General features: G+C 40.8%; 1 long non-coding RNA gene across 1 annotated transcript; it reads right to left on the bottom strand.

The window, feature by feature from the left end:
- Positions 1 to 614: 614 nt before the first annotated feature.
- LOC142107001 (uncharacterized) lies at positions 615 to 10,324 on the bottom strand. Its single transcript, XR_012679841.1, has 4 exons — positions 10,091 to 10,324; positions 1,684 to 1,743; positions 997 to 1,095; positions 615 to 812 (listed from the first exon to the last, which is right to left on the bottom strand). It is a non-coding gene; the product is annotated as an uncharacterized LOC142107001 (long non-coding RNA).
- Between the last annotated feature and the right edge of the window lie 6,181 nt (positions 10,325 to 16,505).

The following is a 16,505-nucleotide window of genomic DNA, read 5'->3' as shown; positions in this document are numbered from 1 at the left end:
TGTGCTGGCTCTCATTTTGGAAATTACATGATGTATTTTCCAACAATCTAGTCTATGATTGGTTCTCAGATTATGTGTGGGCGAGCTCACGTCACTCGTGGATCTTTTCTACACATGTGCGCAAAATGTCTGCTTGTCATTCACTCAACGTATCCTAGTAAACAGGAGGTGGATCGATGGGAAATGTACTCCGCTATTCGCAATTATTGGCTCTTTATAACAGGAATCTGTAATTGCAGGCACCTGATAACATGCCCTAGATTTATATATGAAAGAAATAGGTCAGGCAAAGCAATCTACATTTGGGTGCCCTCGGCGTATAGGTGGTATTGGAGGCCAAATGACCAAATTAGTACCCCAAGACAAGGTATGTATAATATTAAAGTACAACATTTAGAAAAAAAAAGGAGCCTTGTGAGACCTCAATAGAGAGTGTAAGTGGAAGGGAGAATATGCCCGAGGTGGGTACACTATAGGAGCAGTTACAGAGGTGGGAAGTGACCCAGAAGAGAACTGTGTCTAGATGGACAATGGAGTGAAGGATGTGTAGGAGAAGAGGGTGTTAAACAGTGTCCAAAGCAGCAGAATTACAGGAGAATGAGTATTGGAAAGAAAAGTATTAATATTTATTTATAAACACAATTTCAGTAATCAAATGAAACACAAAATAAAAACAAACTAAAAATAAAAACTTCTTTGTAAAAAAAAATTACAAAAATCAAATGCAAACACATGCATGTTGGTTTTATCCCATTGGCTAGAGGTGTTGCAAGGCAGGTCATGCTGAAACCCATAATGGCTGTCTTCTTTATCTGTTTAAAATAATAGAGAAAAAGTGATCAACCTTAGGCCATTTTGAAACAAAATATTAGTTGACTGTGTACTTTGTACACACCTGTACTTTCAAGCTGTAAAATCTACAATTTGTTGCCTAAACTGTAATGCAGGTCCCCCAATAACATAAAAGGAATAACATTGTTAACTATAGATACTTACATGCTGCAAAAGGCAACTCCTTCATCTCTTGATCTTCCTCCATGAAATGATCCTTGCCACACCTCCTTTGTGTTCCAGCAGACAGCTGTGTCATAAGGTCTGTGGGAATAAATTACAAACATTTAGTTATTTACTAAAATGGTGCCTGTTTCTCGCTTATCTTCAAAATTAAAGCGAATGCAAGGTATCTCTATTAGAAAACATTGACAAATCAGTGCCTTGAAATCAATAAACACACAACACTTAGTTTATGTATTTGACCTGGGCAGAAAGAAAATTCACACAGTGAGTCAGATATATGTTTAACACAGACTATGCTTAATTACTGATATTTTTCAGGTGAGGCAGGCATGTCCCAAATAAGGCTTGGTAGTTTATCAATAAAAGCCTTTAGTTTGGTCTATTTTAACCTAAACGCTAACAATCAAGCTTCATCATTATTTTTCTAAGTGCTCTGGCTATAAAAGTCACATCTGATAATCTCAGCAGGGGCAGCACGATTTCAAAATTGCAGATTTCAAAGTTAGACATTTGCTTAAGTCCAATCTATCTGGTTCATGCATTTGTATATGTTTTGAAAAATGAAACAGGCCATTAGTTTCATCACCAAAATTTGGATTTTAAGGGTGTTAGAGAATTTTAGAGAGAGAGAAGTGTGATATAAACCATATTAGAAAAAGATTTGACCTTAAAATCAGTCTGGAACCTGAAGTGGCCTGCCTCCACAGTTTCAGGAGGGCTGGGGATCTGTTGGATTTAACATGCAACATGAGGAATTGCAAAAACACATATAAATCATCTTACTAGATATTAGATTGAAAAGCTTCACAACAATCCCCCCCCCCCCTCTCCAAAAAAAAATTTGGGTTAAAAATTATAATACAAACAACACACACATTAAAATGCACATTACATATGAAAATAGAGATGCACTGTTGTTGTGGAACATAAAATATCTTACAAACACAAACTTTTAAAGTGTTTATATAAGAAAGCTAAACTATAACTCTCAATAAAAATAAAAGTCCACTATAGACTCCACTAAGCTTCAAGTGTGCATGAAGGAGTCTTTTATAGTGGATTGTAATGAGACAAGTATATGCAGGTATATGTGGTATCAGATAACGAGATCTGATGCTGGGTCTATGCAACGCTGATTACAGAAGTCTGTTGTTTACTTTTATACTGATTAAAAAATGTGATTGCGAATATTCTGAGATGCATTAGCATAGACTTTCATATTTTAATATTTATTAAACAAACATGATCCTTTATGGCTGTTACTAAGAAGGTGTGTGCAATTGTTCATTTAATTATGCTCATTAACACTTTAGGTTGCCACTAGTGCCTGTGTTGTATGTTTGTTTCAATATGAAGTATGTTTTACTGGTTAGACAAATGAGCTGGCAACAATAGGGTCATGAGTTTGAATCCACAACCATGCCTGTATTTGTGCAAACTTTGTATATCCCAATGTTTCTGTGGGCTTACTCCAATGTGTCACTTATAGAAGAGTACGCTAGTATATGTTTTGGCGTTTGCTTTGTCTATAGCATTGTATCATACATGGATATTTATGTTTGCGAATTATTAGCCGTTAAATTTGCATCCACAGTTATTTACAATTCAAAATTACACATGGCACATTTTTCATGTCGGACAACAAGAGAATGCGTGTGTGTAATTCTTTATTGTTTATCCTTAAACCTTCATGTTGGCAGTAGTGCATGTGTTGTGTTGTCTGTTTTCTAAGAGCACTCTTAGCTTGGCTTATGGTTTATGTACTCACATTTATTTTTACCTAATAGGACTTTCAAACATGGTGCTTGTCATTCAAGTCTATTGTCACTCACCGGACTGTGAGTGCCATTTCTCCTGTGTTCAGGAACCGTGGCCGTCCGCCATCCTGAGGGTCTGCGCATGTGCAGCCCTTATGAAACCTTCAGTACCTGTTGCTTTTAATTGATTGGATGATCAGGCAACCCTCCCTATTTAAACCACCTGTGATCATTACCTGGTTGCCTGATCTTGGAGTCTCATTCCCCATGAGCCTCTGAAGGTGTTCCTGTGTTTCCTCGTGTATTCAGCTCCTGCTGATTCCTGTCTACTACGTTTGTGGTTTCCAGACCACTTCAACTCTCCTGTGTTCATCGTGCCTGCACTCAGCTGATTCCTATCTGCTACTGCTGCCGGATTCCAGTCCGCCTCAACTCTCCTGTGTTCATCGTGTCTGCACTCAGCTGATTCCTATCTGCTACTACTGCCGGATTCCTGTCCGCCTCAACTCTCCTGTGTTCAGCGTGTCTGCTCTCCGCTGCCTCCTTTACTACTGCCGGATTCCAGACTGTCTCTACTCTCCTGTGTTCAGCGTGTCTCCCCTCTGCTGCCTTCGCTACTACTGCCGGATTCCAGACCACCTCTACTCTCCCGTATTCAGCGTGCCTTCCCTCCGCTGCCTCTGCTACTACTGCCGGATACCAGACAGCCTCAACTCTCCCGTGTTCATCATGTTTCCAGTTTCACTTACTACTGCTTCCTGAGTATTGCTCCGTTGATTGTCGGTTACCTTCCGTGCGCTGCACCAACCTGATTACCGCTTCCATCCTCCAGTGGTCTCTCCTCCTGCCGGCGTTCAGCCGTTCAGGTATCCCTGCACATCTCTTTGACAGCCTGCTCTCCTGAACCGCGGTATGCATAATTTCCATTGACTTTGCATATCCGTCTGGACTGTGTTGTGTTCATCTCCGGAGTCTTCTATCTACGGATGCTATTGTTACTATTGACTTTGTTTCCTATTACCTGGATCTCTATAGTGACTTTGTATACTTCAAGCAGCGCTTGTCAGTTATTATTGTATTGTGGATATCATTGTGGGATCAAGTTCCGTGTGCCCTGTGTATCCTCTGCATTACATTCATCTCCTCGTGCCCCTCCTCACATATATATAGCAGTGGTACAACTTGCTGACGCAGACCACTGACTCCTGTTTCCCATTGACACCTGTTTCAAGTATCCTCTCACATAAGCAGTGGTACAACTTGCTGTACGCAGACCACTGACTTCCCCGTTACCTACTTGCACCTGGAATCCATTCCTTCACTATAGACAGTGGTATAACTTGCTATAGGCAGACCACTGACTTTCACTACCTCCTCTCTACTCCTGGACATTCCTCCTCACTATAGCAGTGGTACAACTTGCTGTACGCAGACCACTGACTCTCCCCACGTTTTCTTGTCCATCTGGTTCCTCGTGTACATATCTCTAGTCATTACCAGTTGCTGCTAGTCATAGTCTTTCCCTGAGCATTCTCTCACCATCTGCTGATTCTCCTGTTCCGTTGTCACCCTGCTACCAGAGGACCATAGTACCAGCTATATTACTCTGGTAAGAACATCATCTGGTGATATCCTGGGCAAAGACTCCTAGTGCCCGTGACATCTATATAATGTATGTAATGCTCAATCAACACGTTGACTTACTGGTTAGACAATCCACTTTTAATTAGAGATGAGCGCACTCGGATTTCCTGAATCTGAGCCCACCCGAACGTTGCCGATCCGAGTTGGATCCGAGACAGATCCGGGTATTGGCGCCAAATGAAAACTTGAAAGCGAGGCTCCGAGTCATAATCCCGTTGTCGGATCTCGCGATACTCGGAACCTATAAATTCCCCGCTAGTCGCCGCCATCTTCACTCGGGCATTGATCAGGGTAGAGGGAGGGTGTGTTAGGTGGTCCTCTGTTCTGGTAGATCTCGTGCTGTGCTGTTTAGTTCTGTGCTGTGCTGTGTTCTGTTCTGCAGTATCAGTCCAGTGGTGCTGTGTGCTGTGCTCTGTTAATTTTGAGTTCAGTGGTGCTGCTGGGTCCTGTGCTGTGTCCTGTTCAGTCCAGTCGTGCTGTGTCCTGTGGTCTGTGCATCTAAGGGCATAGTTATTTCCCCATTATTCCCAAGTGTTTAAAAAATTTAAAAAAAGTTATAAAAAAAAATACAAAAAAATAATTACATTTTTTTTTAATTACAACAAAATTTGCCAAACCAATCCTGCAGTATTAGCCCATTGGTACTGCAATATTACCAAGTTCACACATTCAGCAGTAAAAGTCCAGTGGTACTGCTGCAATATTACAAAGTTCACACATTCTGCAGTATCAGTCCAGTGGTGCTGTGTGCTGTGCTCTGTCAATTTTGAGTTCAGTGGTGCTGCTGGGTCCTGTGTGCTGTGTCCTGTTCAGTCCAGTGGTCCTGTGTCCCGTGCTCTGTGCTTCTAAGGGCATAGTTATTTCCCCAATATTCCCAAGTGTTTTAAAAATTAAAAAAAAGTTAATAAAAAAAATATACAAAAAACTAATTAAAAAAAAAATTAGTACCGGGGCCACCCCACTACACAGTCCAGAATTTTTTGGGGGGAAATTCAGAGCCGTGGAGGTTTTTTTTATTAATTATATTGTGGTGACCACTCCTCTACGCAGTCCAGGTACATTTATTGGTGTGAATCATACAAGTTCAGGGTTTTTAAATTATATTGTGGTGACCCACTCCTCTACGCAGTCCAGGTACATTTTTTGGTGCGATTAAGACCAGTTGATGGTTTTCTTATTATATTGTGGTGACCCACTCCTCTACGCAGTCCAGATACATTTATTGGTGCGAATCATGCAAGTTCAGGGTTTTTAATTTATATTGTGGTGACCCACTCCTCTACGCAGTCCAGGTACATTTTTTGGTGCGATTAAGACCAGTTGATGGTTTTCTTATTATATTCTGGTGACCCACTCCTCTAGGCAGTCCAGATACATTTATTGGTGCGAATCATACAAGTTCAGGGTTTTAAAATTATATTGTGGTGACCCACTCCTCTACGCAGTCCAGGTACATTTTTGGTGCGATTAAGACCAGTTGATGGTTTTCTTATTATATTGTGGGGACCACTCCACTACGCAGTCCAGAAAGATACCTCGTTGCAACATTTTGGACTAATAACTATATTGTGAGGTGTTCAGAATACACTGTAAATTAGTGGAAATGCTTGTTATTGAATGTTATTGAGGTTAATAATAGCGTAGGAGTGAAAATAAGCCCAAAAACTTGATTTTTGAACTTTTTATGCTTTTTTCAAAAAAAATCCGAATCCAAAACCTTAAATCCGAACCAAAACCTTTCGGCAGGTGTTTTGCGAAACAAATCCGAACCCAAAACATCGCGAAAATCCGAATCCAAAACACAAAACACGAGAAACCAAAAGTCGCCGGTGCACATCCCTACTTTTAATCAGTGGGGTCATGAGCTCGGTTACTGACCCATTTTGTGGAATATGCCTATATTGCATGTTGTAATTTGTGTTGAGCTACAACACAGACAAACAGCTGTTCCAAGTAAATTGAATCCAAACAAATAGAAAATATCCACAGACAAAAGCAAAAAAAAACAGAAGGAAAAAAATGACAATCAATTTTAAGTCAAAATATTATTATTATTATTATTATTATTATTATTATTATTATTATTATTATTATTATTATGTTATACATGAATTAATTTCCATAGCAAATTATTTAAACTATGCATGTACCAAGGATTTAGGGCTAGAATATTTCAATGTATAATTATAGACATTAATAAAAATTATAAAAGAAAAAAAGCTTGTTATGAGAGAAGTTCATGCTCAGCTTTTTGTTGTAGTCTATATCACAAGCTGATAGACTAAGGCCAAAATGTAAAAAAAGTGCTAGATTGAATTGTCCTTGGGCCTACCCATCCACGCATATGTTAAAAGGAACATGCACATAGTACAACAAACCAAGCACTTCAGTGACAGGGGCTGCCACTTTTGTTGCTGAAGTGTTTGATTTCTTTGGGCCCCCACAAAAGGGAACATTTTGGTTGTTGGTTGATACACATGCGAATGTCATCACTGATATAGTGCCTAGGTGATCAACGTTCTTACCTCTACTTATTTTGAAATGACAAAGGCTACAGATGCCTTGACAAATGTTGTCTGGGTTTAGATAAAAATATTTTCAAACAAAAGAGGTCCTTTTTGTTGTCTTCGGTCCTAGCATGATAATGTGCTTATCATGAGCATCTGCTGTTGGTAACATTGGTGGCTGGTGGCTGCCTTATTTCAACACAATCATCAACATCCATCTCATTATCTCGTCCATGTCCAACACATTCATTTTCAGATGCACAAAAATTTTATCTCACAATTCTTATGACACTGATCCACAATATACTTCTAACAAACATCTTTTATATTTTTTTGGGGGGGGATTGTGCTGCTCTGAGTCAAAGACAAGAACATCTTCTTTACATTTTTGGGGTGTGTAGCTGCTGCTGACCTTTACATGCAAACAACCTTTTATAATATGGATGCCACTGAAAGACTCTTCCAAAATTGACAAGTGTTGAATAATAGAAAAGATTAGAATATATAGCGTTTTTTTGGGGTGTGTAGTTGCTGCTCACTCTCACATGCAAACACCTTTTTTTTAGTATAGATGTCACTGAATGAGTCTTTCAAAATCTGACAAGCATTGAAAAATACTTGAATAGTTCAGAATATAATAATATATATAGTCTTCTTTTTGGGGTGTGCAACTGCTACTGAATCTCACATGCAAATACCCAGTTTTTTTCAAAATTATTTTAGTTGTCACTGCCCCACATAAGATTACGTTCACTAGAAAAACTTTCAATTTTAAAAGAAATAAATCTATTTGCTTTTTGGATTCTGCTGCTAATAGCAAGATAGCAAAAGCACACTATTTTTCTCAAATAAATAAAAATATACTATTTAGTTCAGAATGATATCTATCTAGCTCAGTACTAAGATATATATGAAATGCATTAATAACAACCAGTAGCCACTAGTCCATGTAAACTGTATTTAAGATTGAAATTGAAAAGCAATTGATCAACAAAATATTGTAGCTGACTATTCTCTATAAAACTGATTTAGATTGCTGGAAATGAGGTTCTGCCCTGCCTTGAGATCCGAGATTGGCGGGAGAAGTCGAGTCATAACTCGGTTTAACTTGGATCCCCAACGTCGGATCTTGTCGAATTTCACATAATCCGAACCGCTCATCTCTCTCTCTGAATATATATATATATATATTTATTTATATGTAAATATATGGCACGATAGAACTGCAGGAATTACCACTGACTGGTATTGGCACAACTAAGCAAGGAGGCGCGGAGTCTAACACACCCACGGTATTGATCAGGCACCCCCAAGTGGAGATATGGACTTGGCTGCATGAGTTGCGCAGGTCCCAGTTCTCCAAGTTAGTCACCAGTGTGGTAGCATGGTAAATGGTAAACAGGAATGGTCGAACAGGAATGGTCGAACGGTCCTTGACAAAGGCCAAACAGGAGTGAAGTACACAAGGATGATGCAGAGAATAATCAGGGGGAAGCCAAGGGTTAAACCAGAAAGGACAAAGTGGTACCAAGGATAACACGAGAGAGAAGTCTGGGAATCAAGCCAAGGGTCAGGAGCCAAATGCAGGAACAGGAACTGAAATGCTTGAGCTGGTGTTAACCAATACTCTCAGGGGCGCACGCAGGATTGTCAGGGGGGGTTTCCCCCTTCCTGACCACAAAAAACAAAAAAACACGAGAGAGAGCTGCTGCGCATGCGTTTGCGCATGCGTCTGCGCATGCGCAGCAGCTCCGTTTTGGCAGCGCTGTCCTATACAGCAGCCGCGGTGCTGCCAAAGAAGCGTCCGCGGCGGTGCTGTATACAATACAGCACCGCCGCGGATGCTTCTTTGACAGCGCCGCGGCTGCTGTATAGGACAGTGCCGATATGGTGGGCACTGAGTTAGCACAGGGGGGGGGGTTTCTGGAGACTCAGAAACCCACCCTGCGTGCGCCACTGACTCTGGCAAGGAACACTGACATGAAATGCTTTATATAAAGGGAAGTGGCTCCTGATAGGAGGGAAATGATTAGGTGATCAGCTGCAACGGGATGCGAACGTCATTGCGCATATATATGTATATATATATATATATATATATATATATATATATATATATATAAAGGGCACAGCCGAAAAAAGGGGGGGTTTTGAGGGGCTACATTTTAAAAAAGTATTAAAGCTATTAAACTGAGATTTGGCATGCGAATGAAGAACCGTCCATAGGTGCTGCATGCCAAATTTCAGGAAAAAAAGAATAAAAAATGACAAATTAGGAATAATCTAAATTTCAAAATCTCCCCGTTTATTTCCACTTGCTGTTTTGCAAAAGTCACCATTTTTCCGTTTTTTGGGGGAGAGCGTAACTCAGTGTACAGGAGGTCTAAAGAACTTGGGGTTTGTTTTATAAGAAAGCTATTAGGGCTGAGGAGTGCCTTTGAGGGTTTAAAATTTTGAGAAAGTTGTAGTTTTTTTTACAATTTGGTAAAATATGCCCCATTTTAAAGATAGGGGATTTCATAACGTTGTACATGTCAGTTAGAGGTTTGTGCTGGGTGTACTCAGACTGGCTTCACTTGAGAGCACAAACATGGCTGAGTCTCTGGCTAAGGCAGGGTTTCCCAAACCCAGTCCTCAGGGCTCCCCAACATTGCAGGTTTTCCGGATCACATGTGACATAATTAGGACCACCTGTGGATCTGTTACAATGTGTCAGTCAGTAATGAATACACCTGTGCTCCAGAAAAGAGATATGGAAAACCTGCACTGTTGGGGAGCCCTGAGGACTGGGTTTGGGAAACCCTGGGCTAAGGGATTTTCATCTCTAGGCTGAAGAAATTACCCACATTTTCTAGGCACAGGGGGGCTGGATAGTGTTTTGGGGATATGGGAGGGGCACCCTGTAGTACTATTAGCCCAGGCACTGCTCTCAATTGAGAGTTTAATCTCTCCCTGAGACAGCTGTTAGTGAATCCATTGTAAACCTCCCGCCCCTCAGTGACATCAGTTAATTTATTCAAAAGTGCTTTGTGGTACTTGTACTGATCACACTCAGTGGTAATCACAGCAGGCAGTAGATGTGAGGCATCTGGACATTAGCATCTGACATGTCCCTCTATACAAGTGACATGTACTGGAGAGAAGCTGCAGATAATCTATACTCACCCACTTCTCATTGCCTGCTGTGGGCTGTGTTTTAGTCATTGGTTCGTCAGCAGAATGTAGTATTTTCACACACACTGCTCCTCCCAGTGTTGTGCTGTACTGCTGTTTGAGAACTCTGCTGCTGAAACCATGGAGGGTTAATTCACAGCTGATCTGACAGTCCGTTTCATCACTTCCTGTCTTGGAGGACTTTTCTGTCAGAATCTCTGTAAAAGTCTGTCTGCTTTCACTGGTGACCAGCATCAACAAGGACTCAAGTTTAGGGACTGGGGAGGTAATTACAGTGCTGCAGGTGCTGGTGGGAAGCACATAAGCACAATGTGGTATATAATGCACCACATTTCTGACTGCCAGAACATGCATGCATACATACTGCACGCTGCCACTGACTGCCAGAACATGCATGCATACATACTGCACACCACCACTGTCTGCCAAAACATACATACTGCACCCTATCACAGCCTGCCATAACAAACATATGTACATGTTGCACCCCATCACTGCCTGCCAATACATACTTACATACATACTGCCCCACATTGCTGCCTGCAAGAACATACATTCTGCACCGCATCACTTCCTGTCAGAACATATACATACATATATTCTGTACCCCACCACTGTCTGCCACAACAGACAGAGAGACCCTACCACTGCCTGCCAGTACATACATACTTCATCCCACCACTGTCTGCCAGAACATACATATGCACCAAATCCTGCCAGTACATTCATATGTACCAATGGCTGCCAGAACATACATACTTCATCCCATCACTGCCTGCCTGCACATACATACATGTGTGACATGTGACAAAAGCTGGTGCGCAGGGAGTGACATTTGAAAGATTCGTTGGTGCAAAGGGGGTGACAAATGAAAATAGAGCTGGTGAGAATGGGGTGTCAAGTGAGAGACACTGGTACACAGGAGGTAACATGAGATTAAAGCTGGTGCAATCGCTGTTGACGTGTGCATGAGGTTACAAAGCTGGTGGTCAGTTGGGGATATGGGAAAAAAAGACATGCACTGGAAATGGAGGGTACTAGGTTTAGAAGAAATCTGAGGAAAAATTACTTTATTAAAACAGTAGGAGACAGGTGGGATAGGCATCTAACAGAGATGGTAGAGGCTAATATAGTAGAGCAATGTAAACACTCTTGTTTATTAGGGATTAAGAAGAACCACTTGGCCCATCTAGTTTCCACTATTTTTAACTGCTGTGAAATTCTAAGTTCATAAATATATTATTAATATTTTCACTTTACAAAAAGCCATGAAATTCCATAGACAAAAAACCTTACGGTTGTCCAATTAAGGTTCCTTATACACAATCTCAATCTACAATGTAAGAAAACGATTGAAACTCTTCAACTCAAACTGCAAAAACCAATGAAATTACGATGATTAAGGCAGAAACCTTAATGGATATTATTTTGTAGTTTTTTATGAAGTAATTCTCCTGTCCCTTTCTAAGATACAGAGACCCTAAACTACGATAAAGGTAAACTAAGAAAATATACTACTACTGTATGTGTGTATTCCAGAGAACACACAAATCTGTGAATTAGCAGCTCCACCATTTTGTGAGTGACAGCAAGCTCACTCCATGATAGTGCTGAATCTGCAGCTAACCACAGGATGTGATGGCACCATGTCTGTATTGCGCAAGAAACACGTCCATTAAGGTTTGTGCCTTAATCATCGTAATTTCATTGCTTTTTGCAGTTTGAGTTGAAGAGTTTCAATTGTTTTCTTAAATTGTAGATAGTGTACAAGGAACCTTAATTGGACATGTTAAACCGTAAGGTTTTTTGTCTATGGAATATATATATATATATATATATATATATATATACACACATATCCATATACCTTACATCTGTCCCAATTTTGGTAGGCCATCCAGATTCGAGTGATGCCAAGGGTGAGGCTTAACATGACAACGTTTGGAGCTTTGCCTAACTATGCTCACTTGAGGTTGGATATGGGCGGATCGGTGCTTGTTTTGTCCTGCTTCAGGGATTCTAAATGTTGGGGAGTGTTATATACAGGGAAAGGCTCGCAAATTTCAGTCCGGGGTGCAAGACTCAACTCAGCAGCCTATTTTAATGGTAAAAAATGCAGATGCCCCATGCCCTCCACCTCAGCCAGCCCTTCCCCTGATTTTATATATATATATATATATATATATATACACACATATATATATATATTAGGGATGTGCACCGGCGACTTTTGGTGTCTCGTGTTTTGTGTTTTGGATCCGGATTTTCGTGATGTTTTGGGTTCGGATTTGTTTCGCAAAACACCTGCCGAAAGGTTTTGGTTCGGATTTAAGGTTTTGGATTCGGATTTTTTTTGAAAAAAGCATAAAAAGTTCAAAAATCAAGTTTTTGGGCTTATTTTCACTCCTACGCTATTATTAACCTAAATAACATTCAATAACAAGCATTTCCACTAATTTACAGTGTATTCTGAACACCTCACAATATAGTTATTAGTCCAAAACGTTGCAACGAGGTATCTTTCTGGACTGCGTAGTGGAGTGGTCCCCACAATATAATAAGAAAACCATCAACTGGTCTTAATCGCACCAAAAAATGTACCTGGACTGCATAGAGGAGTGGTCACCACAATATAATTTAAAAACCCTGAACTTGTATGATTCGCACCAATAAATGTATCTGGACTGCATAGAGGAGTGGTCACCACAATATAATTTAAAAACCCTGAACTTGTATGATTCGCACCAATAAATGTATCTGGACTGCGTAGAGGAGTGGTCACAACAATACATATAATAAGAAAACCATCAACTGGTATGAATCGCACCGAATAATGTACCTGGACTGCGTAGAGGAGTGGGTCACCACAATATAATAAGAAAACCATCAACTGGTATGAATCGCACCGAATAATGTACCTGGACTGCGTAGAGGAGTGGGTCACCACAATATAATAAGAAAACCATCAACTGGTCTGAATCGCACCAAAAAATTTACCTGGACTGCTAGAGAAGTGGTCACCACAATATAATTAATAAACCCTCCACGGGTCTGAATTCCAAAAAAAAAGTTTCTGGACTGCGTAGTGGGGTGGCCCCGGTACACAATTTTTTACCGGGGCCACAATATTATTAAAAACCCTCCACGGGTCTGAATTCCACCCAAAAAGTTTATGGACTGCGTAGTGTAGTGTTCCCCACAATATTATTTAAAAATTTTGCAGCAACAGTCAACGTTGTTTAATATCTGATACACCTCTATCTGGACTGCATAGTGGAGTGGCCCCGGTACTAAATTTGCTATCGGGGCCACAATACCTCCTCCAACCATGGTACAGAGCATTCATCATTGAGATCCCATCAAGTATGTTAAAGACAGACAGGGTCGAAGTGTTATTGGTTGACTTTGTAAACCAAAAAACTGTCCCTGTTGCACATAGTCGTGCAATGAAGAGTGACTTTTTCATTTAAAGGCTCCATCTTTCAAGTGTAGTGTTTGTAAGTCATATTATACTTTTGGTAAAATTTGTTTAATTTGTTCCTCTTTATGGTAACTACTAATAGAATTAAAGTATTAAATAGAAGCGGCAGTTCCTCTTTATGGGAATTAGCAATAGAATTAAAGTATTAAATATAATTAAAGTATTAAATAGAGTGGTATAGAGTGGTAGTGTGGTATAGAGTGGTCCCCACAATAAAATAAATACACCCTCAACTGGTCAGAATTCCACCAAACAAGTATCTGGACTGTGTAGTGGGGTGGCCCCGGTACACAATTTGATACCGGGGCCACAATAAAATAAATACACCCTCAACTGGTCAGAATTCCACCAAACAAGTATCTGGACTGCGTAGTGGGGTGGCCCCGGTACACAATTTGATACTGGGGCCACAATAAAATAAATACACCCTCAACTGGTCAGAATTCCACCAAACAAGTATATGGACAGCGTAGTGGGGTGGCCCCAGTACACAATTTGATACCGGGGCCACAATACCTACTCCAAGTTCCAAGTGTAGTGTTTATAACATCTTAACACTACACTAATTCTAGCACGTCAAAACCTCTTGTTTTAAATAATGACAGGGCATTTAACTTTTGATTTAATTTATTGAAATTGTTGGCATTTTCTTTTACTTTTTGAATATGGCAAACGACTGTTGAATGGTCACATAATGCCAAAAAAATAGTTGCAAGATGGAATTGTCCTTGGGCCCTCCCACCCACCCTTATGTTGTTGAAATAGGACATGCACACTTTAACAAACCAATCATTTCAGCGACAGGGCCTACCAAACTACTGTGGCTGAAATGATTGGTTTGTTTGGGCCCCCACACCAAAAAAACAATTCATCTCTCCCTGTACAAACTAAACAGGCTCTACTGAGGAAAGATGTCGTCCTCATCCTCAACCTCTGATTCCTCTCCCCCTACAGTGTGTACTTCCTCCTCCTCACACATTATCAATTCGTCCCCGCTGGACTCCACAACCACAGGTCCCTCTGTACTATCTGGATGGCAGTGCTGTACTTCATTGAGAAATTGATTATTCATTTTTATAAACATCATTTTTTCAACGTTGTGAGGAAGCAACCTCCTTCGCCGCTCACTGACCAGGTTCCCCGCTGCACTAAAAACTCTTTCTGAGTACACACTGGAGGGGGGACAACTCAGGTAAAATAGAACCAGTTTGTACAGGGGCTTCCAAACTGCCTTTTGGAGTTCTACCACGTCACTACCTCTAGTTAATTTAGATTGCAAGGCTGAAAAAAAGCAGGCTGCACAGACTGTGGAGCTAGAAAGTGAAATTAAATGGACCACGTTACTTTGGTGGCTAGCTATGCCCCCCTCCCCCGCCCTACACTTGTAGTTGAATATAAAAAAAGCAGCCTGCATAGACTGTAGAACTAGAAATTCAAATATACAAAGAAATGGACAAAGGCAGTTTGGTATCTGTCTGCATCAGATCCCCTCTCCACTAGGAGTAAAATAGAAAACTATTCAGCTGTTATATAGTCTAGAATATAAATAGAAATTGAGAAAGGCAATTTGGTATCTGTCTGCATCATAATCATCAACATCCTCCTCAGCGCCAGCTACATCAATATCCTCCTCCCGGTGTACAACATTCACACCTTCATTAGCCAAATCTGTAACTGGACTGTGGGTGATCCTTCCAGCATATGCAGAGGGCGTGCTGCAAATGCTGGATGGAGTCACCTCTTCCCGTACAGTGATGGGAAGGTCAGGGTTCACAACCAACAACACCCTTGGACTCGCCTTGGGGATTTGTGATGTCATCTGTTTAGAAGGCAGAGTTCTTTGCTGTTTTATTGTTGTTGCTGACAGCATAACTCTCTTAAATTTTTTGTTGGGGGGGAGGAGGAGGGCTTAGATCCTTGGGTGAAGCTGGTCCACTAGTCATGAACACGGGCCAGGGCCTAAGCCGTTCCTTGCCACTACGTGTCATAAATGGCATATTGCCAAGTTTACGTTTCTCCTCAGATGATTTTAAGTTTCTCTTTTTGCTATTTTTTGAGAACTTGGGCTTTTTGGATTTTACATGCCCTGTACTAGGAGATTGGGCATCGGGCTTGCCAGACGACGTTGATGGCATTTCATCGTCTATGTCATGACTAGTGGCAGCAGCTTCAACATTAGGAGGAAGTGGGTCTTGATCTTTCCCTACTTTATACTCCAAATTTTGGTTTTCCATTACATGTAGCACAAGATACTGCAGAATGTGTGAACTTGGTAATATTGCAGACAGTACCAATGGACTTATACTGCTGGATTGGTTTTGCAAATTTAGTTATAATTATTTTTTTTTATTATTATTTTTTTTAGTGTGTTTTTATAACTTTTTTTTTATTTTTTAAAAACTTGGGAATAATGGGTAAATAACTATGCCCTTAGAAGCACAGAGCACAGGACACAGCACCACTGGACTGAACAGGACACAGCACAGGAGCCAGCAGCACCACTGAACTCAGCAGGACAGAGCACAGGACACAGCACCACTGGACTGGACTTTTACTGCTGAATGTGTGAACTTGGTAATATTGCAGTACCTATGGTCTTATACTGCAGGATTTGTTGTGCAAATTTTTTTTAAAACACTTGGGAATAATGGGGAAATAACTATGTCCTTAGAAGCACAGAGCACAGCACCACTGGACTGATACTGCAGAACACAGCACAGCACAGCACAGAACTAAACCGCACAGCACGAGATCTACCAGGACAGAGGACCACCTAACACACCCTCCCTCTACCCTGATCAATGCCCGAGTAAAGATGGCGGCGACTAGCGGGGAATTTATAGGAACCGAGTATCGCGAGATCCGACAGCGGGATTATGACTCAGAGCCTCGGTTTCAAGTTTTCATTTGGCGCCAATACCCGGA

This window comes from Mixophyes fleayi, chromosome 11 (genome assembly GCF_038048845.1).
Source record: "Mixophyes fleayi isolate aMixFle1 chromosome 11, aMixFle1.hap1, whole genome shotgun sequence".
Classification (NCBI taxonomy): Eukaryota; Metazoa; Chordata; class Amphibia; order Anura; family Limnodynastidae; genus Mixophyes; species Mixophyes fleayi.
Note: the sequence above shows the minus strand (reverse complement) of the source record. Positions and strands in the feature narration are given on the sequence as shown.